The sequence below is a fragment of the Chelonia mydas genome, chromosome 1 (assembly GCF_015237465.2).
Source record: "Chelonia mydas isolate rCheMyd1 chromosome 1, rCheMyd1.pri.v2, whole genome shotgun sequence".
NCBI lineage: Eukaryota > Metazoa > Chordata > Testudines > Cheloniidae > Chelonia > Chelonia mydas.
In genome coordinates, this window is record NC_057849.1 from 262473650 (window position 1) to 262498519 (window position 24870).

Genomic DNA, 24870 nt, shown 5'->3' on the forward strand with positions numbered 1-24870 from the left:
GCACACCTTATGCCCTCTGCCAGTTGGCATCAAGAGGTCCCTGGGGCACACTGATATCAAACTAAACCTTTTCAGATGAGGAAACAATGATATATTAAAACACTAACTTTTCATTTTGTACAGTGGGAGCTGTAAGCATCCAAACCTTGTGTTTGATACTGCTAAGGGCTAAATCTCTCAAGTGCCCTATATTACTTTTAGCACCACAGACAGGGAACATTAATTTCTACGGATGTAGCAGATTTTATCAGAGGACTTTCTCTGTGATATGTACCAAATGTAGAGAATGAAAACAACTCTTCACCATTTCAGACATATTTCACATTAGTCAGTTTTTGAAGAAGGAAATACACCTAGTGAATTGCCTATTAAATATTCATAGTTGCTTTTAGAGGCATTGTGGATGCTATTAAAGAAACATTGCTTTGACATTGAAAAAGGTCATTTATTTTCTCTCCAACAATTATTCTTACAAATTTAACAAAAACAAATACACACAAAGATTTCAGACAGAATTATTATAGCTTTATCTTATGACAGAAAGGGATCTATTGTACTACCTTAAACATTAAACAATAGACAGCTGAAGTTAGTCACTTAAACCTCGACTGTCCAAGCTGCTTTGCATAGGGAGAACCCCATTAAAGTCAACAGGGCTGTGCATGAGCGAAAGCCAGGGTCTACGCAACACAAAACAGCTTGCAGGATTGGGGCCTTAGACTCTTCTCTGCCCTTCTTTGTTGCATGATGCAGAGAAGAGTAAAACTACCAAAGAAAACACAAGAGGTTGAGCTATCTCTAGATGGGAGGAAAGATGGCTTTGGAGAATGCCTGTCTGTACTGTGTCTGTACAAAAACTCTGTAAGGATGGGTTGACCCACGTGTCTGTTCCTGTCCCACTTTTCTTTTGACTTAGGACTTTGTTTATCTGACTTTTAGCAGCTGTGCTGCCCCTGGGATTGCTGGACGTGGTGATATTTTGAGGAGCTGTCTTTTGACACTTAATTTTAAATTGTTTAACTTGCTATGTTCCAAATCTATCCAAAGACTCTTTCAGTCTTCTTCAGTTGGTAGCTAGCCATCTTCCCTCTCCCCTTCTCCACTATGGCTGGGATTCACAAAGGTTTTTAGGCACCTAGATCCCGGGAGTTAGGCACCTAAGTACCTCTGTGAATTCCACCCTATGTCAACAGCAGAACATACTCATTTAAAAAGACTAAAATAGTAGATTTACAAGCAGCTATGACATACAGACTACTAATGGTGCACAAACGTTTCAATACACTACAGGAATCTGTAAACTTGATAGATACAAATCAGGAGAGGGACTCTCAGAAATCTGCAGAGTAAATGGCAGAGTTTTTGTGACCACTCAGGATATCAGTGAAATTATTCTAAAGCAAAATGAAATGGTAGGAATAGGCTTGACTCATTTGGATGATATTTGACTATAACTGTCTAAAAAAAATTCAATTTAATTCTATTGAGAAGGTCCCTCCTTAAAAAAAATTCCTTCCTATGAGAGAATACACCCTTGCATTCATATTTTACATGCTATAATAATAAATAATAAGAATAATAATAATCTTTGTTCAAGTATCCCTTGTGAGGTATCATCTGAAAACTCATAACTTGCTGATCAGTAATGTCCTGATAAAATATGTGTGGCAACACTGTATGTGAAGTTATTAGATCCCCCTGTAGGATGTTATTAACACATGTTCTAAACCTGTCCTAAACAAAGGAATGTGTGCTTGCCTTAATTTGCACTTAAGCAGTAAACAGAGTCATCAAGCAGGAAGGGAAAACAAAAGAAGCTCAAACAGGTGGAAAAAAAAACCCAGCAGGAAACATCTGTCCACATACACTTTTTGTCTCCTGGTTCTCAGATGAAAATATTTTTCAAAGAGGGACTAAAAACTATAAAAGGAGGGGCAAACACCCCAAGATACCACACCCCCCTCTCTCCCCCTGCCCATCACATTCTCTTAACCTGAGAAGACACAGGAAACAGCCGTTGACTCTGGGTGAGAGGTCCTAACCAGAAGAGGTTGGTCAGTAATCTTGCTGGAAGCATGTGATAAGGAAATTTTGCTTGAATCGAATATAGTTTGTTAAGTTAGCATCTAGAAAGTATTTTATCTTTATTTTTCTTGTAACCATTTCTGACTTTTATGCCTCATTATTTGTACTCACTTAAAATCTCTCTCTTTGTAGCTAATAAGATTGTTTTATCTAATCCAGTGTATTTAAATCGAAGTGTCTGAGTAACCCCATTTGAGAAAACAAGTTAGTGTATATTATCCCCTTAAAGGAATAATAGACTTAATATATTTGGACTGTCCAGAAGAGGGCTGGGTAGTAAAAAACATACATTTCTGGGGGAAAGTCTGGAACGGAGGATATGTTGGGATCACCCTGCAGTATAACCAAGGTTGGTGGAGAGCCAAGGGTGTGACTGGCAGGCTGCAGTTACACAAATATCTGGGAATGACCTGCATGCTGGTGACTGTTTATGAGCAGTCCAGATTGGAGGCTACAGCAGTAAGGCATTGCAGGGCACTCCAGGTTACAGGGCAGGGGTGACAGAGCCCCCCACTCATCTGGATTGAACCCTGATATGTCACTCTCCCCCAAATCCTAAAACTGTGCTAGATTGTGTAAAGCTTTCTATGATAAACTAAGCATAGGACGCAACAAGGGACCAAGGGAAATCAAACTTAATAGACAATGTAGTGGATTAATCTTTGTTATACTTTTAGGCTGACCAAGAGGAGGAAGAGTTACAGTTCAGTGGGCAAGAAACAAACAAACAAACAAACCAATCCCCCCCCCCACACACACAACACAACTTGATGAGCTAGGCATTTCTTCAACCCTCTTTATCCAGCCAGACTAGGAGTGGATTATCCTGGTTTATGTAGCTACTTAGATTACCTGAAGATGGAAAAATGTTTTAGTAGAACTGGAAGAGTCTGCAAAAGACAATACTGATGATTCTATAGAAGCTCTTGAGGTTTCTTAAATGGACTGATTATAACTGGAGAGAAAGCAGAAAGCTGAAATACCTAATCATATCCCTGAGTACAAATGAAAAAATGGACCTTATGGAGAACCACACAATTCTCATTGCCTTGAACGATGTGCTTTACATTAAGCAAGGTCAATACATGATAAGAACAACTCATGATTTTCCTTACGGTTTGTCTAATTCCTTGCCATAACGCAACATCTGCCCTTCGCACGTTATGCTGAAAAGGCTAAAAATAATCTAACCACTTTCTCCACCACTAGCCAGTTATTGCCTTTTTACAATGTACCTACCGATAAAGTATGTCTGATACAAAACATTTTACATATGACAAAAAAGTGAGGAGATATAAAACTATTTTAATGGTCAAAATAAATAAATTATAGATTTTGTCTGCTATCCCAATTCTGAGCTTGCATGTACAGATTTATGAACCCTGGGGTTTGCAGGGAGAGACTATTGGGAAAGAAGTTAGTCCTAATTGTATCTTTTTTGGTTAGAGGTCCAACACCACCATAGCATGAGGCAATGTCAGTTCTGATCTGATTACATATGTTGTAAAGAGGTGAATTTAACCCTGGGCTTGTCTATTATATTATATATGTGTACATTTATACACACACACACACACACACACACATATATAAAGTTCCCTGATGAATTTATGAAAATACAACTTCAAAAAGAAATATCCACCTGTAAAAATCACCAAACATTGAATCATTTCTCCAGTAGGTGTGGTAAAGTATGGGGTAAAGTTTCATCAACATTATAGCATGAGACAAAAGAAAGATATCCAAAACACTGAACATTTTCTTAACAAACCATCATTTCTGGAAATACAATTATTTATGAGATGAAGATTTCACCATATCTTTTTAATATAAAATCACACCCAACATATTCAAGAAATGTAATGCATAGACACCATATTTTACATCATTCAATACTGCAGTGTCACAAGGTTGACTTCAATTGAAAAAGAATATGTACGATTGTGGATGATCTCTTTTCAAATATCAGGATAGAAATGTGTGCCAGTTAGGGAAGAAATGGGTTTAAAAAAATTGCACAGTAACATATAAATGTATATTCATTCTATTAGGTTTTGAAAAGAAATGAATATTGAATAACTGGACCATTGAAATCTTAACCACAGATAGTATGTGTGATTTCTTAATACAATATTTACCAGTGGGACCATATTGTCTTACTGACTACAGTTATCACATTGCCTTAGAGAGAAAAGAGAAGGTGGAAGATAAGTGGTCATCAGTTGTGAAATAGTTTAAAGTAAAAGCTAAGAACAAGGACTCTTTCACTTCAGCACTCAGCATCATATGCAGTCTCTCTCACTCACTCTGCACCATGTTGCACTATTCTCTCTCTAGATGTTCCCCTACACCATCATTTAACACTACTAATCACACATACTACTTTTTGAGCTCACTACTGCACCACATCCACTATAGCATGACTGAACGTGGAGTGGGAACACCTCCAGCATCAAAAACCTTTTCCATTTACAACCCTGGAGGAACAGTTTTGGATTACTATAATTTTCAAATTAGGTTTAGAATTTTTAGAAGTAAGCAAGCCCATCCCTTTGAAATGGAGGAACCACAATGTCACTGTGACGGTGCCCCCCATAAGGCTTTATAGAAATATGCTTACGACTATAAATGACATAACTGGAATATGTTCTATGTTACCTATGCCATGTAACATATCTATGTAAAGGTTTTGATCTACTGAATCTATTAATCCTATTTGTATGCATGTATCATTTTTGTATTAGAAATTATGAATATTGGCCACGTACTGGCTTGATTTCTAAATAACCTTGTAGTAAAGCATTTGGTCAGTTCCCGGAGAAAGGAATTCGCAAAGTTAAGTGCCCAATTAAGAAGCACTTACAGAACAATGCATCTTGGAATGCTCCAATCCACATAAGAAGTCTTCCTGGAGACATTCAAGATGCCATGTGGGCAATGGCTTCTGCCTGTAAAAACTGTTAGTCATGCATGGACATGTGACTTGACCAGGTGACTCCAAAACTCCATCCTGGAGCTGGACTTTGCATAGGAGAGAGGAGGGGGTCTCCACCCACAAGAGAAAGTTTATTTAAGCCTGTGGGAGACCCCTCCATCTTGTCTTCAGTTGGCTAAGGAGATAGCCTCTCCACCCCCAAGGATACCTGAAAGAAACTGGAACAAAGGACAGTAACTACAGGGGATGTAAGTGCTTGCTGGACCCAGAATAGAAGGAGGCTAGACTGTAAAAGAGAGCTTACTGGAACTGGTGAGGTTTTTATCTGTATTCAGTTTGACTAGACGTAGATTTGCGTGTTTTATTTTATTCTGCTTGGTAATTCACTTTGCTCTGTCTGTTACTACCTGGAACCACTTAAATCTTACTTTCTGTGTTTAACAAAATCACTTTTTACTTATTAATTAACCCAGAGTATGTATTAATACTTGGGGGGGGGGGGGGGAGGCAAGCAGCTGTGCATACCCCTCTATCAGTGTTATAGAGGGTGAATAATTTATGAGTTTACCCTGTATAAGCCTTATTCAGGGTAAAACGGATTTATTTAGGGTTTGGACCCCATTGGGAGTTGGGCATCTGAGTGTTAAAGGCAGGAACACTTCTTAAATTGCTTTCAGTTAAGCCTGCAGCTGTTAGGGGACGTGGTTCAGACCTGGGTCTGGGTTTGCAGCAGACTAGCGGGTCTGGCTCAAACTGGGCAGGGCACTGAAATCCTAAACTGCTACGGCAGGAAATCAGGGGCAGAAGTAGTCTTGGCAGATCAGGTGGCAACTCCCAAGGGGGTTTCTGTGATCCAACCCATCACAGTCACATTGTGTAGAGCAGTTCTATATCCACTGCCATAGTTAACGGAATCCAGATTTTTTTACTGGCCTACTGGAATCAGTTATTTTGGTTCCCATATTTTGTTTTAAAAATTCATGAATAGTTCCTTAAGGGAGGGAGTATTAAAACCCTTGGGGCTCTAGAATGGCCATATTCCACTGACTTGTTAAAACAGTGTTCTCAGAGGAAATAGGGACAAGATAAAAGATGTCTCAACATTTATTCAGCGTTTCAAACAGCATTTAACCTAGGAGTTTGGGAGGTACAGATGACCACAAAACTATCAAAGCACTAATGAGGAAAGAGTTCTGTGCAACTGCTGAGAAAAACAGCACTACCATACATGGTATGAAAGCAGAGTGGCAGCAAAGTTAACAGGAAAATAGAAAGTCTGGTGCTCTAAATGTTGGCAACTGTCCAAAGTAATAAACTCTTCTCAGTGTATGAAGCGCTTCAGTATATGATGTGAACAAGGCAAAAGGAAAAATCACCCTGAACTGTATTTAGGAAAATGGTTTCTCTTAAGCAGCTCTTTAGGTCTGACAAAGAAGTCCCCTAGTTAATACATAAGAAATCGAAGACATAGAAAGCAGAAACAGTAAAGATGCTGCAAAATGCTAAATGCGGGAAAGATGAGGAAAGCAGTCAGCATCATTAAGATGAATAAGAAGAGCCAGCAGCAAAAGCAGAGAAAGCTAAGGTAGTTGAGAAAGAGAAAAACTGATAAATTCAAGACACAGGAGGCCTGATTCTCCATAGCCCCACACCTTATGAAGTCATTTACATCAGTGCTAGGTGAGTGCAAACCATTACTTACTCAAACCATTCAGATTTTATAATGATTCTAGTCACTTTGCACTGGAATCGAGAAAGAGAGAGAGGATTTATGCACAGCCGAATCAACCTGTGGAATTCTCTGCCGCATGAGGCCATGAAGGCAAATGCTGTGGCTGATGGTGACTTAGCAATGATAATATACACATCTCTTCACCATCTCCTGTCTGGATTACGGCACTGCAGGTTATTTGGGCAGGAAACCCTCAGCCTTTGAAACACTGCAGCTGGTGCAGAATGTAGCAGTGTGCCTCCCCTGCAAAACAGGCTGCTAACAGTACTCCGCCCCAGCTCTCCAGTCTCTGCATTGCTCACCCTGGAACAACGGGGTAAGTTTAAAGCCCCCAACCTTATGTTCAAAGTGCTAAATGGTCTGATCCTAGGACACCTTAAGGACCACCTCATCCTCAGGACCCTCAACCATCCTCAACTGTTCCATGCCTCAAGAAAAATGGAACTGTCTTTCCCAAGAGTAAAGCTTTTCTCAGACTGGGTTTTAGTGGGGATTGGCCTGAGCCTGGGGAACTCTTTCCATCAGCAACTCAGAACTACTGGAAAGCTCACCATGTGCTAATCCAGCTCCACGAAGTACTTCTTCTAATTTGCCTTCCCGAAAATTAACACAGATCATCAACTCACTGAGAAAACCCCAAACAAACTAAAAACACTACAAGTGCAATTACCTCTCCCCCTACTCCTGGGGGGCAGGACAAGGAGAAGCAGGATGCAGAAGAAACTTCAACTGACAGACATGAGTCTCCTTGTTTAATTTTCTAACTCTGGAAGGTGCTCAAATGCTACATTAATGGGAGTAGGGTATATGAACCTGAACAGAACAGAACAGAGGAAGCAGATGAGACTTATGGAGATGCTATCAAGGTAAAGTGAAGAACTAGTCCGGAACTTTAGTTTTCTAAAGTGTTTGTTTGACTTTTGTTTCTTATTGATATTTTTCATTCCTCTCAGGCACAGTTTGATTTTGCTGTCTAAAAAAAAAAAATCAATCAAGAGATGAAGACTTTTTAAAATAAAAATTATTCCGGTCACAGTGGTATTTTGGAAGGGAGCTTTCCCCAAACTATCCCTTTTCCTGGTAATTCCCCTTTTCAGGTAATTTGATGATACTTTCAAAAGGTATCAGTAGGTATTAGTGCAGAATATTTTAGTATCAACAAATACTTATCACTAGCTAAAGTAGAAGCTGATTCTTTGTGTCAAGTATAACTGTTTTTGAAGTCAAATGTATAAAGGCATGACAAGAAAGCCTCTTCTTCATGAAAGCCATCAATTTAATTCATAAAGGAACAATCCGATTTACCAGGTGGCTGAGTACCCAGTAGTATAATTAGTGTAATAGATTTATGGTTTTGGATGTTTATATTAAACTGTTATCATTGCTCCTGGGAACTGCATCTGTTGATGTAATTAGGTAGAGTATGTTCTGAACAGGGACACAATGCATTATTAAACCTGCATTTGGCATGATTTCCAGACATAAAATGATCAGCCCATATTACGGAGTTTGTAAAAGGATACAATCAAAATTCTTAGGTGATATAAAACACAGCCAATTTAAAACCATGCAATTTATTAAGTGCCTTTAGAAACATAATTTGTCTTTGGGAACACATACCTGTACTTTGCAGTCAAATACAAACTATCAATACTAAAGAATACCTACAATATACCGAGGATATGATGGTAAATATTTAGGGCCAGACTGTGCCTGTCTTTGAGCAAGAGGGGGAAGAAATATACAAGTAGCCTGCCCAGTTCCTTACAAACTCACATAAGATCTGGACACAACCACAGTCCTTGCACTACAGGTGGTAGAGTTTCAATCTAATTTTACCTTGCCATAGTCGCACAAAGTGTGTGTGTGTGTGTATGTGTGAACTCTGTTCTCCTGTTTTGTTAAGTGGTGTCTAATGTAAAAAATAGGGAATTGTCTTTAGCGGTAGTAGTAATCAGTAGTAGTGTTGGTCAGAAAACAAGAATTCCATTTTGCAAAACAATGCAGTGTTACATTTGTTTTCTTTTGCATCAGAACAAAACTGAGACATTTTAAAAAATTTCAGGCTTGTGTCTGTGGGAGAGAGAGAGACACACACACTCCTGCCAATAGCCCAGTGGTTAGGGCACTCACCTGGGAGGTGGGAGAATTGAACCAGAGTTTTTCACATTCCAACGGAGTACCCTAACCACCACACTATAGACTTAGTGTCTTTCTTGATGTCCCAAGGAATATTTAATTATTTACACAATGTGGAACAGCTCCAACGGGAGACAAGGAGAGAGACGTTTCTGAGAAAAGTTTTGGTTTTCACTCTCTCTTCCATCTAAGACAACAAAGGAACCAGCCCTTTGACTTTGGGGCGGGGGGGGAGGGGGAAGGGCATCCTGACCTGAGAATTTGGTCAGAAATGTTGCTGGGAACATGAGGTAAGGATTTTACCTTGAATCGAGTCTAGTTTGTTAAATCTTAGCTACTAGAAACCATTGTATCTTGATTTCTCTTGTAACCATTTCTGACTAATACCTTACGCTCACTTAAAATCTCTCTATAATTAAATAAACTTGTTGCATTTTTAATCAAAACTAATCCAGTATTGTGTTTTAACCGAGCTATTTGGTAACTCCGTTTAAAGTAACAAACTGTTGGATATTGACCCCTTAAGGGGCAATGGATCTATAATATCTGAACTATCCAGGAAGAGACAGGACACCGCAGAACACACATTTTTGGGGAAATTCAGGATCAGGAGAGTGTTGGGTTCACCCTGCAAGTAGTAACCAAGGCTGTTGGAACCCAGAGTGTGGCTGGTGTGTTGCTGACAGGCTGTTGGGGTCAGAGTTGTGGGACCAGGGCTGCAGCTATACACAAAGATTCAGGATATGATCTTCATGCTGTTTGGCTGTTTGTAAGTGGCCCAGGTTGGGAGCTACAACGGCAAAACATTGTGAGGCACCCCATGTCACAGGGCAGGAGGTGACAACCCCCCACTGGTCTGGATTGGATCCTGGAATGTGACATCCTTCTACACTGTTTTATAGGAAGCCAAACATTGCATGCTACAAGTTTCCTCCAGTTATCCACTGAGGGTGAGAGATCCTCAGGTGATAGCCACAGAGAGTTAGAGAAGAAGAGGTTTCAGTAAACAAGATGGGAGGTAATAAAGGGCCTGCTCAAGAGCTGTTAGAAGTCTGGACAGAAAAAGAAGGTCTAATCTTGAAATACTATGGGGGAAGAAGCAACAGGAATTGGACACAGCCTGGATGTGAAGGGCAATGGAAGGGAAGGAGTCAAACTTGGAGCAAAATGACGGCGCTGTTCCCAATGATCAAGAATAGGGCTAGAGGTAAGAATTTGAGAGGAAAAATAAGGCATCCATGAGGAGATGTCAGGAAGTCAAACTGAAACACATGTTCTGATGGAGGGAGGCAGGGAGGGAGGGAGGGAGGCATGAGTTAGCATTTGTGAGTCATCAATATAGAGATATAGCTTAAGTTGTGTGAGGCCATGAGATTACCCAGACAGAGATTGTAGAGGAAGAAGAGCAGGAGACACAGATAAAGCCCTATGAGAAGGTGGGAGAAAGAAAAGTGGGAGAAGGGAGGAGGACTTCTTACTTCCTCCTCTCCCTCCCCATCATTCCCCCAATCCATGCTTTTTCATAGTGAATGGGAATAGTGGACTTCAGGAAAGAGCCACTTCTGCCAGCTTTGGTCTGCTCAATTGTTCAGCAGCATTATATCTGCTAACCTTTGTTCTTTGTAGTTATCCTTCCAAACATGACAGCAGCAGAATCATTTGGAGGCCTGCTAATGTCTAGCTATGGGAAGAGCAGAGGTAGGCATTGAATGGACAGTAGAAGAAAGAAGGGGAAATAAGAGGGAATAAATGATCCACATCACCCAGGACACTAACTGCAATCAGGTAATATGCAGGTTCCCTAGCAATCACCATTGTACACGTACACATTGAAAACAACATTGGCTGGGTCATGTCATAGCAAACAAAAATTACAGTTGTCTCACAGAGGGGCTTGTCAGCCAGGATGACTCACATGTTGTGTAGAGTAGATAAAGAGATTCCTAGTAGACAAGAGACATTGTGGTCCTGATCCTCAGAGGTATTTAGGAGCCTAAAACTCATTTAAATCAATGGGAGTTAGGTGCCTATATACACAATGATCATACAGGAAATACACTGGAGTACCATTAGCATGTCTAAAGGGATGAGGATTCCAGACAGTGTCAATGCTACAGGGGTGGAAGATTTCAGAATTTAGTGGCAAACTTTGATACTGAGTCACTCAGAAAATTGTCATTTCACTTACAATGATGGGAAGGGAAGAAGAGAAATGCAAATTAATTTCAAAGCACATTTTAGATATGCACAACAATATGTATATATATTTGATTAAACTACAAATTATAAAATTATATGCATTTTAAGCATTTTCCATACTTTTAAAACATTATTTGATTTTTTTTAAAAATGTTTGGAAATGACTTAATGATATGGACGGTGAAAGGGCTGTAAATCCCAACTGTGCATTATGAGAAATAATTAAATGGGTTCTAAGCCTCTTCAGCCTATCTGATTGTAGCTTATATCCAAAACCATTTTATAAGTCTGTATAAAGAACAGCAACAAATAAGAGTGACATACTTAAATATACCTCAGAAGCTTTGCCCATACCATGGGTATCTCTGTAACAGCTTCTATTTTATGAACAGTTTAAATGAAAAATTACATAACATGCTATTTTCTCTTATTTTTGGTAATTCAGAAAAAAACCCAGTGTTGTATATTTCAGATACATAGTGGGATAGGAAGAGTGTTATAAGTGTCTGAATTCCGTGACCATTTTTTAAAAGAATCACCTGGATGAACGAGGTCATATGACATTGATAAAAAGTCATTATGTAATTTTTCCTCTCAAAAGAAAGAATGTTAATATTAGGGGAGAACATTCCTTTGACTTGGGCAAGTAGAAATCAAGCTAATAGGAAACAGACAATGGAACTTGCTGATGTGTGTTTCAGAAACAGTTTCTAGTTCTGAGACCAAGCATGTTAAACTAAAATATATGGAAAACAATTCACTAAAATCTGATGGATTTTAACCGTTTGGGACAGAAACTAATTCTCTAACTGATTCGACTTCATTGTAAAACCTATTTATGCCAGAGTCAAAGTGTTTATGTTCTAAACACTTGAATGTTTTATTTTCATTTTTAGACATCTGTTATTAAACCGACATCAAAATATGTAAGGTTCTAGAGGGGAAAGAATTATAACTGTATTTCCCAGAAATGTATATTTGGGCATATTTGTGCAAATGAAAATATACCTGGGCACTGAGCTATAATTAACATCCCACAGTTGCAGTATTTCAAAATGTGACATTCATATATGAAACTCAAAGCAAAGGTCAGCAAGCTAAATTTTAAAACACGAAGGTCCAAAGTCTGTAACAGCCAACATGCCATGTACAGAATTCTCATTGAAACCAACAGGAATTCTGCAGACTGAACAATTGTAGGATCAAGACCCCAAAACTAACAGCTCTCCATTTTAGTCTTCTTCTATCTTTATTTAGCTCTGAAGGTCTTCATCTTTGAGGACAGTTTCAAATTTTAAACAGGGATAAGAAAAGGAGAGAGATGTAACTTCAAAAGATAAGTACAATGTTTTTATATTAGTGCTTAACAGTGAATATTTCACAGAGGAGTCAGTGCTGTTCCTTGTAAATGGAAAGCTCTATGTAAACCTATTAATACAAATTACAAAGGCTGTCTAACAGACTTAATAAATACTGTAGTACTAAAACTGCCAAAGGAATGTTACTTTAAACTGTTTTGCCTACAAGGCATTTGAGGGATTATTTGAAAAGCTTTTATGTCTGAATATAAAAGGTTTACATGAGCAGAACGGGGTTTTGAAATTTAGAAAATAGCTTAAACAGAAAGCCATGTCTAACTAGCTGGCACAGGCTTTCATTCTTCATGGCTATCTCAACAGAATGCTTCCCCCAGTTTGGGCTTTGTTAAACCTCACTCAAATCGTCTCTGCATTACACCCATGAAGGGGCAAGAAACAAATAAAGCTAAAACTGAATATTATTGTAGTGAACTCTGATCACACACTAAGCCTCAAGAGCCCCAATAAAAACTAAGAGATATATGGTGGGTAAACATCTCTCTAAGGGGGAGACTATCACTTGCTTTATGCACCCATGAAGGGGAATAAGAGAAAATAAGGCAACCCTTACTCTGCTGCACCATCTGCCCGTGCATGGGGTGGAGTAGTGGCGGGCCCTATCAGGAGAGCTGTTTAGAGGACGACGATTCTGTTTTGTGGCAACTTTTGACATTTGTTTTAGCTCAGCACTGGAACCGAAACAAGCCCTTAGTTTTGTTTTCATTAAAATGTTCTGAGTCAGAGTCTCAGCTTTCTAATCAAAACTTGAGCTTTTTGAGGGTAAGACTCACACTCTGTAGTCTGGTGGTTAGGGCACTGGGATGTATGAGAACCAGCTTCAAGCCTCTGCTCTGCCTGATTCCGAGTAAAATTTTCCAATGCAGGTCACTCTGAATTAGGCAGAGCAGAAACTTGAACCTGGGACTTACACTCCAACCACCAGGTTACAGAGGGTGAATGTAGCACATATGCTCTCTGCTGACCAGTGTGCTCAAGAACCAAAAACCCTTCCCAATGAAAACTTAGTCAAAGCATTTTGGCTTCAATGCAATTTGACCAGCTCTATTAAGGGGGTTCCAAAGAGGACGGATCTAGACTGTTCTCAGTGGTAGCTGATGACAGAACAAGGAGTAATGGTCTCAAGTTGCAGTGGGGGAGATTTAGGTTGGATATTAGGAAAAACTTTTTCACTAGGAGGGTGGTGAAACACTGGAATGCGTTACCTAGGGAGGTAGTGGAATCTTCTTCCTTAGAAGTTTTTAAGGTCAGGCTTCACAAAGCCCTGGCTGGGATGATTTAGTTGGGGATTGGTCCTGCTTTGAGGAGGGGGTTGGACTAGATGACCTCCTGAGGTCCCTTCCAACCCTAAGATTCTATGAGGCTGCTACAATATTTCTGAACATGCACGTGAACAGGGGTAACTAAGATGCCATTTTTCAGGGTGACTTAGTGTTAAAGACTAGAGAATTCAATGGGACACTAGTAGGCATTTGGCTGGCATTTTCAGAGAGACCTGCTTCTCCTCTAACTCAGGGCAATTTTAGAGCTCTGACCACCAAATCAGCACAACTGTACTGTAAGGGCCCTGTCTTGCAATCCTTGAGGATCTAAAGCTCTCACTGTGCTCTAAATAGCTACAGACTATTGGATCTAACAGGTTATCCTAGAGTCTACAATGGACAAATACTCTGCTATGAAATCAATGTAGCTACAAAAAATATATTTTATGGAATAATTACAGTTTAATCCAGGAAGGACCAGACTATCATACAAGAAGATCTGGATAACCTTGAAAATGGGAGTAATAGAAACAGGATACAATTTAATAGTGCAAAGTACAAAGTCATGCATTTAAGACAAGAAGAATTTTTGCTACAATCTGGGGACATATCCATTGGAAACGATAGAGGAGAAGAAAGACCTGGGTGTATTGGTTGATCGCAGAATGACTATGAGCCTCCAATGTGATGTGGCCATGAAAAAGCTTAATGCAATCCTAGGATGCATCAGGTGAAGTGTTTCCAGTACAGATAGGGAAGTATTATTACCACTGTACAAGTCACTGGTGAGTCCTCATCTGGAATACAGTATGCAGTTTTGGTCTCCCATGTTTAAGAAAGATTAATTCAAACTGGAACAGGTGCAGAGAAGGGCTACTAGGATGATCAGAGGAATAGAGAACCTACCTTACAAGAGGAGACTTAAGGAGCTTGGCTTGTTTAGCTTAACAAAATGAAGGCTGAGGGGAGATATAATTGCTGTGCATAAATACATCAGAGGGATAAACTTCAGGGATGGAGAGGAATTATTTTAAGTTAAGCACCAATGTTGGCATAAGAAAAAATGGCTATATACTGGCCATCAACAAGTTTAGGCTTGAAAATAGACTAAGGTTTCTAACCATCAGAGGAGTGAAGTTCTGGAACAGCCTCTCAAGGGGAGCAGTGGGGGCAAAAAACCTCACTCATTTCAAGACTGAGCTTGATAACTTTATGGAGGGGATGGTATGATAAGATTGCCTACAATGGCATGTGGCCCATCTGCGACTGCCAGTAGCAAAAATCCTCACCTGCCAAAGATGGGACACTAGATGGGGAGGGCTCTGAGTTACTACAGAGAATTCTTTCCCAGATGTCTGGCTGCTCAGCGTCTAACTGATCACCATGTTTGGGGTCAAGAAGGAATTTTCCCCCAGGTCAGATTGGCAGAGACCCTGGGGCAGGGATTCACCTTCCTCTGCATCATGGGTCACTTGCTGGTTTAAACTAGAGTAAATGGTGGATTCTCTGTCACTTGAAGTCTTTAAATCATGATTTGAGGACTTCCATAATACAGCCAGAGGTGAGAGGCCTATTACAGGAGAAAGTGGGTGACGTTCTGTGGCCTGCGATGTGCAGGAGGTCAGACTAGATGATCATGATGGTCCCTTCTGGCCTTAAAGTCTGAGTCTGAGACAGAACATATTAATGTACAATGAAAAATTATCTCCTCTTCAGACGGAGTGCTCCACATATAATCCTTTGTAGGCCAGATGTTTCTGAACACAGTGTCATCCAAAGGTTTTAAACTCTCTGATTTACAAAGAGTGGGTAACAGAAAACTATGTCAAGAGAAAAATGCTGAACTTCTCCGCAGAAAAAAATGGACTATTCGTGGAAATTTTTTCAGTCCATTGGTATTAAACAGTTTTTCCAGTTTCTTAATACTATCTAGCTATTCTAGTCTCTTCAAATGCACATCAATGCTTTCAATGAAACATTTCCTACTACATTCACACCAGTTTTTTTTGCCTGCCAACTTTGCATTCTGTGTAAAAGACTGTAATTTTTGAACTACATGGAGCATTTACTTTATAAAGAATTCTAGACACAGCCCAGGAAAATGGGTCAAAAGTCTACTTTTTAAACTGTGCATTGTGAAATTTGAGTTCAAACTCCATCCAAATAGAATTCCGAGTACCTCTTCAGGGCTCATATTCTAAATCTTCATTGAGCTTCATGGTAAACAAACAAACAAACACCCCCCATTATTGTTTATCTTGCTTGGCTACCAAATCGTTTTTTCTCATAATGCACAGGTAACTGAAGATGCCTCTACAGTATACTGACAAAGCCTTTTTGGAGCAGTGCAATCTATGAAAAGGAAACCTGGCACTGGGTGCCATTCTTTTCGATACCTATTCACTTTTGCATGGATTATCTTTGAAACACGGATTTCATTAAAGTCTCCTGAGAGAGCTTTTTGCATTACAGAATTAACTGATTTATTTTTCAGTCTAGAATGAAACTTTGTATGGGCAATTGATCTGTGTATGGCTTGCCCAGGCTGAGCCACATGGATTACCTGCCACTTGTCAAAGGAAAACAACAAAGAGAGTGTGCCGCTAAACATGTTGAAGTAAATGACTAGACTTTCACTTTCACAGCTAATGTGTATGTTGGCTTTGATTTTCAGCTTGGCCTTAACAAGGATTCTTTTGTTGCACCTGCAATTTTGCAGGCACAGTTTATGTGTCTGAAAAATATCTGGGGGTTGTGGTGGATAATGAGCTGAATATGAGCTCCTAATGTGATGTTGTGACCCAAAGAGCTAATGCGATCCTACAATGCATAAAGAGGAGAATCTCAAGTAAGAGTAGAGAGGTTATTTTACCTCTTTATTTGGTACCAGGGCAACCTCTTCTGAAATAGTGTGTCCAGTTCTAGTCCCCACAATTCAAGAAGGATTTTGATAAATTGGAGAGGGTTCAGAGAAGAACCACAAGAACATTAAAGGATTAGAAATCCGGCCTTATAGTGATAGACACAAGGGGCTCAATCTATTTAGCTTAACAAATGTAAAGTTAAGGGATGACTGATTAGAGTCTGTAAGTAAATAAATACATGGACAACAAATGTTTGGGCTCTTCAATCTAGCAGAGAAATGTGTAACACAATCCAATGACTGGAAGTTGAAGCTAGACAAATTCAGGCAGGTAATAAGGCATAATTTTTAACAACAAGAATAATTAACCATTGGAACAATTTACTAAGGATTGTGGTGGATTCTCCATCACTGACTATTTTTAAATCAAGCTTGAATGTTTCTTCTAAAAGATCTGCTCTAGGAATTATTATGGGGAAGTTCTGTGGCCTGTGTTATATACAGGAGGTCAGACTAGATGATCACAATGCTCCCTTCAAGCCTTAGAATCTATGATTGCCATTTAGATGCCTAAGTGCTTGATTTGTGATTGCAATCAGGCATGGTGCTTAGAAATCTAAAGAATAAACTGTGCCTGCTAATAATGTGGTATTTATGCTGTTCGTGAAACTGCAGCTACCCCATATGGTATAACTTTCTTTGTAAATTCATTAGCTCTTGTTATTTACATACTGGATAATAGGATTAGAAAAGTAAGTGACTGAAATGCCCTCTTATAGAGACTCAAATCTATCCAAATGCTTAACATAGTCTATAACAGAAGACATGTCAGATAGTAAATTGACACTGCAGTTGATCTTATTCAAAAGGGAAGATCAGAGAAGATGTAGCTTTTCCCAAATGTTTGTCCCAACTGGGAGAGAAAATTTGCAACTCTAGATCAGATTTCTTGGTATTTGGCTTAATGCAGTTGTAGAGTGAAATCCAGGCTCTAAAGAAAGCAGTAGGAGTTTTGAAATAAATGTTGGTTACAGTTTCTCCATGTGTGCGTGGGTGTGCATGAACATGGGCAGGTGTGTATATGTGGCAGGAGGGATGATGTTGAGATGAGGACAGGGAATTAAAAAGGAAAGGACAGGAAGGAATTTGATTTTACTCATCTTGCAACTTTCCCAAAGTATATTTTAAAATTAAGTTTCAGGTAGCAAGAGAGACAATATATAACTAGTAATACGAACAAAACAATAGAACGTAGCCCATTCAGAATGCATCAACACTTAAAAGGCAGATCCTCAGCAATAGGTCAAAAGACACTATGGAATTTTGAGTGTGTGGCAGCAGGTCCACGCAGCTAGCTGGTGCACAGCAGCCTATACAGCACTGTTGAGTTACAACCGAACTTGCTGCACACTAAGGCTCTGTGTGGACAAGACCTTAGAGTGATTAAAATTACTGCCTCTCACTGACCCACATGCTGAGTTTAGGTAGGGTGACCAGCTAGCAAGTGTGAAAAATCAGGAGACTTTTTGTTTTTCAGGGGGAGGTATAGCTGAGTATAAAAGACAAAGCCCCTAATATCAGGATGGTCCCGATAATTTCAGGACGTCTAAGCTTACAAGATAGCTTTTCTAACTGCCAGCTCTGCAAACACAACTCGGGTTCTGCAAGTTAAGCTATTCTTTCCAACTCATGCATCACAACCAATAATAAAGGGTGTACAACTGGAACTTCGTTAGTAACACTGTCAATGATGCATGAGCGGGAACAGAACACAGCTCATTCCACCGTAACTGTGTTGGCTCGGAAGTACTAACAAGAGAACAAAGTAGGAGAAGTTATTTTTTGTCAGAAAAGAACACTGATATAACTGAATATATATTGGAGCAAGAGCTGTTGATTAAAAATGTGGCATTTTCACATAATCACTTTTCTGAGCCTAATTGTATTTTAAGTTTCAGCTTTTAAAGGTTGTTCTCTACTCATCCTGTATTTCAAGCCTTTTACCTCACTTTGACATGGTCTTAATCTAATTTTGGTTTTACATTCAGGGATCAGCCAAGAGTCACTATATTATACTATACTGTGTATTCTTGTCATTTGTGATTTCTCATTGCATTCATTACTTTCAACAAGTCTTGAGCCAAGTCATTGCTGAGTACATGCAGCTTTCTCAATACACACTCCTAAATCTCTAAAGCCTTGTCCTCATTAGCACAAAGTTATAGCCATATTAAGGGAAACTACTTTAGAGAGTACTTACTATCCCTCCACAAACACATTCAGAACCCATAAAGTCAAAAAATAATAATATATTTATATAGTATCTTTGATTCAGAATGATCCCCAAATGGTTTTCAGACTTAAACTATACCTACTGGTAGCTATCAGTTCACACACATTAGTTGAAGGTAAAAATGAGCTGTCTTGCAACGAGAACCTATTTCATACTTCTGCTGCATATCAACTGCCAGATGTTGCCCCAAAAATATCAGTTGCCGCTTAAGGCAGAAAATCAAGCACAATTAGGGGATGATTTGGTAACATTTTGACACGGATGGTGACCATGTTGAAGTTTTGAATCTGGCATGGACCACTAAAGCACATAACACGAATGGTTAACAGAAAACTGAGAAATGCTGATACACAAAACCAACCCTTTCTTTAACTGAAAGTGAACATCAATGGGCAGACTGAAACCCAAACATGCTGACTGATTTTTGAAAAATATCAGAAATTAGTTCATGGGCAATGCTCTACCTCCAGTGACTCTGAGGGGCATGCAGTATTTGCTTGTTGGCACATAGAGGACTGAAGGGTTTTGTTGGTGTTTTACAACATTTTATTGATTTCATACGGAAACGGTAACCTACATATATAAAATAAAAATAGAGGGCCTGATCCTATTATCCTAATTTACATGAGCAGACTGACTACTCATGCAAGATTCCTATTTATTTATATCAGCAAATTTAAAGTGACTTTTGTTATGCTATTTAGGTAAAGTAGCTAGGATTGCATTATTGGGCCTATTTATAGTATATAAACACAACCGGTGAGATTCTCACCCCCACTGCAGCCCCTTTTTGCCTGGTAAAAGTGCCAGAGTGATGAAGAGGGGCTCTAAAAGTTCCTGATCCGTGAGGGAGAATTCTTGGTACAGAAAACAGCCTAAAGGCTTTCTTCTGAATTTCCCCTTGCAAGTACGGGTGTAGGGCAGTGCTTGCCAAACTGTGAGTCACTGTTGCTTTGGGGAGCCCCAAAGGATTCATGGTGGAGCCACGAGTATCTGGGAAATTTTTTTAATCCATATGCTTGTTTTTTTCAAATTAAGAGACTATTAAACTAGACTTTAAAATCACCTGCATCTTATCTATGCATCTTACACTGCTGTTGCTATGGCGGCGGGGGGAGGGAAGGGGAGGATCTCTCTGTGCCCTTCACTCCTACAGAGGGCCTTCTCCAGAGATGCTGCTGCTGGGGGCAGGATTCAGCAGGAAGGATCTTGGAGGAAAGCTCCCTGCTGGAGTGGAGGACAAAGAGAGGCTTGTAGTGCTGGTGGAACTAGCAGATAAGGAATGGGGACAGAGACTGAGTGGGGAGACTGGTGCATCTAATTTTTATAATGGAACATTTTTTACCAAATGCTAAGCCTACACGTAGCAAAGGTTTGGCTGCAGAAGAAGACGATTTTAAGAAAGTTAAACAGAAAAGGAAGAAAAGTAGATAATGCGATGACAGTTACATTATGTCAGATTTTCATGTCTCAATATTATTGCACAAAGTCCACAGCCACAATGTGTCATTTATTTTCAGGTGTTAGTAAATGAAACTTTGAGGTCAGGGAAACTACAGAGGCATTTAGAAACCAAATACCAAGCATTCGTAAATAAGAGCTGTGATTTTTTCCACCAAATGAGAAGCATTAGCCAAAAAAAAAAAAAAAAAAAAGTCATGTCTAAACAAGCAACTATTCCCCAGAAAGACTTAGAAGCATCTTATGTTGTGGCCATGCAGGTTACAAAATGCAAACAAGCACACACCATTGGAAAGACCCTTCTATTTCCAGCAGCAATAGACATGTGTAGAATTATGATTGGGGAACAAGCAGCCACAGCACTGAAAACCATTCCCATGCCAGAAGGACAGGGCTGGTCGCGGTGGTGGGCCCTGGAAAAACAGGGGCAAGATCTAGGGAGAGACTGCAGGGAAGGCAGGACTTTTCTACAGAGAGAAACTCACAGTGGGAGCAAAGTAGGCTTCTGTGGGAGGTAGCCCTGAGATAAGGTTTTTAAGTAGAGAAGAGAAGACTTCGGTAGCCCAAGAGGGCAGAAGAATTATTCATTTGGACTTTTGTCTGGATTTGTTTATGCTACCCTGGAATGGGTCTGAATGTAGGTGACTTGGGTGGAGCCACAGAAAACCTAGGGCCCGTGGCAGGCAGATTTCAGGAGGTGCTGGAGCTGAAGATAGTGGCAACATCCCACACCAACGTAAGGGGGCACACCAAAGGTGAGTGAGCACTGCCGCAATTGGATTATAGAATTAAACAAACCGTGTGATGGACAAGTCGCAAAATTGTCCAAATTTTAAAGACCCTCTTGAATCTAGTGTCCTGTGTCAGTAAAAAACAAACAAACCAAAAAACAGTATTTGGTTGTAGGGCGACACCACATTTTAAAATATCTACAAGGGAGCTGCCGTACTAAAATGTTTGCAACTCACAAGAGTAGGAGGCATACTGGGGATGTGGCTGAGGATGCAAGGGATGCACTGGGAATGGATACAATGCTTCAGAGCAGCACTGTGGCCCCTGGGCAGCAAGGGACAGGTTGCCCTAATTTAGACTGATCCTAGGGCTGTCTAATGGGTACTGCAGAGCAGCACAGAATTAGGAAGGTGCAAACGTAGTTTTAAGCCACCTTTGCTGAACTCAGTCCATGGGGAGGACAGCTAAGACTTTCACCCCCCAAAATTAACCAAATTCAATATACACATTTATCATCACGCAAATGTTTCTGAAGCTACATTTTCCCATTCATTTTATGAATGGCGTACTCAAAAATTTGGATAAAAGGATGTTAGTAAGCAAAAACAATTCTATATGCAGTAACTATAAGAACTATAATAAAGCTACAGAACTGTAATATAAGTTATGAGAATTATAATAAAAGAAAAAATAAACTGAGTTGAAATCAAATAGAATCTATTCTGAGTATCTAGGTATCATAAGCATCTTTTCATGTATCAGATATGCGCTGAGATAGAAGTACCTTCAATATATGAACACAAGCCTCTTAATTACTGTTTTTCCATTAACATTTTTCCAATTAGAATTCTCTGATAGGCCACACAAGATTCCCATACAGTAGTTATAGAAATCACTGAAACTGTATTGACAGACAAACTCAGTATTCTCATCTTTGAGCTGTCCATTAAATACAGGAACTTGAATTTTTTTTTTTGCATCCAGTTGTATAAACTGAACAATAGGGGGTGATAAGAATCCTGAGACCCAGATAACACAGCTATTCACATCATTTGTGAGACCATGTAAGATAAAATAGAAATCAATATGAGAAAGTTTGATATCTGGCTGCAAAAAAAGATATAGTCTATCTCTGGAGTGGAAAGTCCTAAAAACATATGTTAGACTTTTGCATTAAATACCTAGAACCTCTGTATATCACAGTCACAGATGTATTGGCTATGACTCAGGTCGAACTGGGACAAGACAGTAATACGATCTCCAATTCAGTATACATTGAAAAAAATATTTATTTTAACATCACATAAAAATCAGCACCAGTGCTGCTCAGTGTGTAAGTTTAGCCATTTGTGAACTCATGACCACCCAGATTAATTACCGCTATCACAGCTCTGCCCTCTATATCTGAATCACTTTGGTATTTAAGGATTTCTTTTTCATGCTAGTACCTCCTCACTGTTTATTGCTGAAGATAATAAGATTATGGTGGAATTTCCAAATGAGAGCCATGTAATATAGCTCAGGAACCTGCCTGAGAATTCTGAGGGGATGGTACACCTGGGCAAAATGTTTATAATCTTCATCAGGCAGGAACTGTCCAGATTTTGTCAGCTTCATGTTTCTGATATTGTGCCTCTTCTTTTCTCTGCATTTGTGGTTTAACTTTTACATTTCATGCTATTTGTCTTACTGGTTCAAAAACTGCCTTCACAGGCTCTTGCATCATTTGCATTTGTCAGGGTAGCCAGTATCATAGGCCATCCTTTCATTGCAGTGTTTCTGGTGAATTTGATGTCAAAGTTGTAGCGTGAATAGCCCTTAAAGTTTACTTTTCAACACTTCATCTCAAATTGAAGAGGCTAAAGCAGACAGGACTAATATCAAAATCCCAAAGCAACATCACAAACAGTCAAGTGGCCAGATGAAAAACAATCAAGAGCCAAACAGAAAATTATTGAATAACCCATGTTCACCTTACTCTAAGATTCACAACTGATATACCTGCTGACTTTCAGCAGCCAGAACTGGAGACAGCTGGCTCTCACATCTTCTCCAGTTGTAAACTTAGCTCTCTTCCCACTGGAAGCAGGTTCATTATGTAATAGTAACGAGCACCAGTCAAAGCTGCTACTTATACATTCCAGTGCTGAAACCCAGATTGGTCTGGAACTCTCATCAAAGGACAGACCCATGCAATTGAAATGACACACAATCAAGGCATTAACCAGTCATTCCACTGAGTGCAAACTTAGATATTATCTAAGGAGGTTGCTACTGTACAGAGAAAGCTACTGGTACTGTAATTCTACTTATTTCCTCTGATTGTAATTCAATTCAAGGACAAAATGATTAAATTAAACCCTAAGATACATATTTTGTAAAGTTAAAGTCATTATGTTCTAAAAGACTACACATTTAGATGTTAAAAGTGTTTATTAGAGCTATGTAACAACCTCATTTTGATCATTCTGAAAACTAAATTTAGAGATGTCCAATTACTAATTCTAGCAAGAAGTCAAATTGGGTCAAACAATATTAATGAGAAATATAGCTGCATGTCAATGGCATAACAGAGAAATTGAAATGAATAGTGAGATGGCGGAACATTCAGAGAAAAACCTGTATTCTAGGCAGTAAAAGAGCAAATGCCAATAAAGGCACATTGACTTGAAAGAAGACACCTGTATAGCCACCAGAGAGAGAACCTCAAAAGTTGATACCAAGTACCTTAAAGACAAATACTTCAAAAGTTTCCCATGCAAAATGCTGCATTTAAGGTCCATAATACAGAAAAGATAGTGCCTTCGTAGCTTTCACCGTTGGTCTCAGTACCATAATAAATCCAAAAGCCTGTTTCAAATTTCTCAAAATAAAACAGTTATTCAAAATGGAACTATTTGACAGACAGATCAACAGGCAGGATTAATTCCATGTTCATCTTCTGCTTTGATAAAACTTAATACGCTACAAAAATATTTTCACGTTTGTTATTGACTTTATTTTATGAAAGATCAGATTTTGTGATCTGGGGCTGAACAGCCACATACTTCTGTATTGCTAATAACAAGTTAACATGATGTTGAATTTCCTCTATGAAACAGGGGATTGTGAGTACAAGCAAGAAACCTATGTAATAAACACACTGTCATTAAACTACGGTTGTGACATGAAGGTTATTTCCAAGATACCTTGATGTAGTAGCTACTGGTAAATGTTGATGTTCTAATGGTAACCACTATACAATATCTACTTTCCATCAGAAAAAAATGTTAAAAGGAAGGCAGATAGGTATAAAATTTTCATTCCTTTCAAGGAGAAAGGCCTGCCATTTTCCCCCAGTTAGCATTCTGATAGGAAGTGTGCTGTTCAAGGGCATGTGCAGAAGAACTACAGGCATATGGTTGATAACATGCATTTTAAAAATCAGTGGGACAGTGTATAAAGACAGGTAGATAAACAGACACATGGTAGGTAGTTCAGGAAGGCCTTGAATCTATAAATCCTTGTATGGTATGATAATAGCAAACATTACACTTCAGTACAAGCGAGAGTACATGAGGCACAAGTAAGGTTAAGTACTAAGGTTAAGTCCTTCACACTGACTGGCACCGAGACTCAAGCCCCCTCCATGCACACTAACTTATTCATAAGTGTAAAAAGGAGTGGGGGATGGGCAGAAAATGTGCACATCTGAAGAGACATGTTTAAGTATGTTCCTCATGTTACTAAGCCACTTACCCATGTATGACATTTATAAGCTTTGCCCCTGCTAAAATAAATACAGTTGAAGGCT

At 39.3% G+C, this 24870-nt stretch overlaps 1 protein-coding gene across 5 annotated transcripts in view; it reads right to left on the reverse strand.

The window, feature by feature from the left end:
- ANO4 (anoctamin 4) overlaps positions 1–24870 on the reverse strand; it is a 279666-nt gene that overhangs the window by 131629 nt on the left and 123167 nt on the right. The gene's annotated exons all lie outside the window — the stretch shown is intronic.